Source organism: Haliaeetus leucocephalus, unplaced genomic scaffold, assembly GCF_000737465.1.
Source record: "Haliaeetus leucocephalus isolate CR32 unplaced genomic scaffold, Haliaeetus_leucocephalus-4.0 Scaffold848, whole genome shotgun sequence".
Taxonomy (NCBI): domain Eukaryota; kingdom Metazoa; phylum Chordata; class Aves; order Accipitriformes; family Accipitridae; genus Haliaeetus; species Haliaeetus leucocephalus.
Genome location: NW_010973284.1, coordinates 18,871,867 through 18,872,463, shown reverse-complemented (window position 1 = coordinate 18,872,463; position 597 = coordinate 18,871,867).

Sequence of the window (597 nt, the reverse complement as noted above, 5' to 3'; positions counted from 1 at the left end):
TCAGACCTTCTTTGATACTGAATTACCTACTTATATTCTGAGAGTTGAGGATTTCCACATGATCTCTCAGTACTCCTTATGGTTTCATTCTTACAGCTGGAATGGTTGCTGTTGATTTAGCACAGCCAAATTATCATGAATCATGAGACAAATCCAGATGCATAAGAGTGGAATCATGTTTTTACAAGAGCAAAATCCTACCCTCCTACTTGACCAATGTAACGTAACTCAGACAAGAGGAATAAACATTTTGTACTTTGGGATTTTAATGGTAGACGTTTCTTTCTGATTTGCTTTTGTAATTGCTAAATTCCATCAGATAGAAATGACAAATAGTTTTGTTTTCCAGCTCAAAATTTCTTCACTGTTTCTAATTTAAAAACCTGAGTACTTTAGGCATGAAAGACAATTAAGACTCCTTTCTTTAAAATGTAGTGACATGTTTAAAATCTTCAAGAAAGTTGAAAATAGAAATAGTGCAGCTGACTTCAACAAACATAACCCAAAAGAAATAGAATAAAAACCTGATAGCTTAATAATTATTACGGCTTAGTAGATACCTGTGCTACAGTAACACCTAGAAGTCTCGATAAGGCT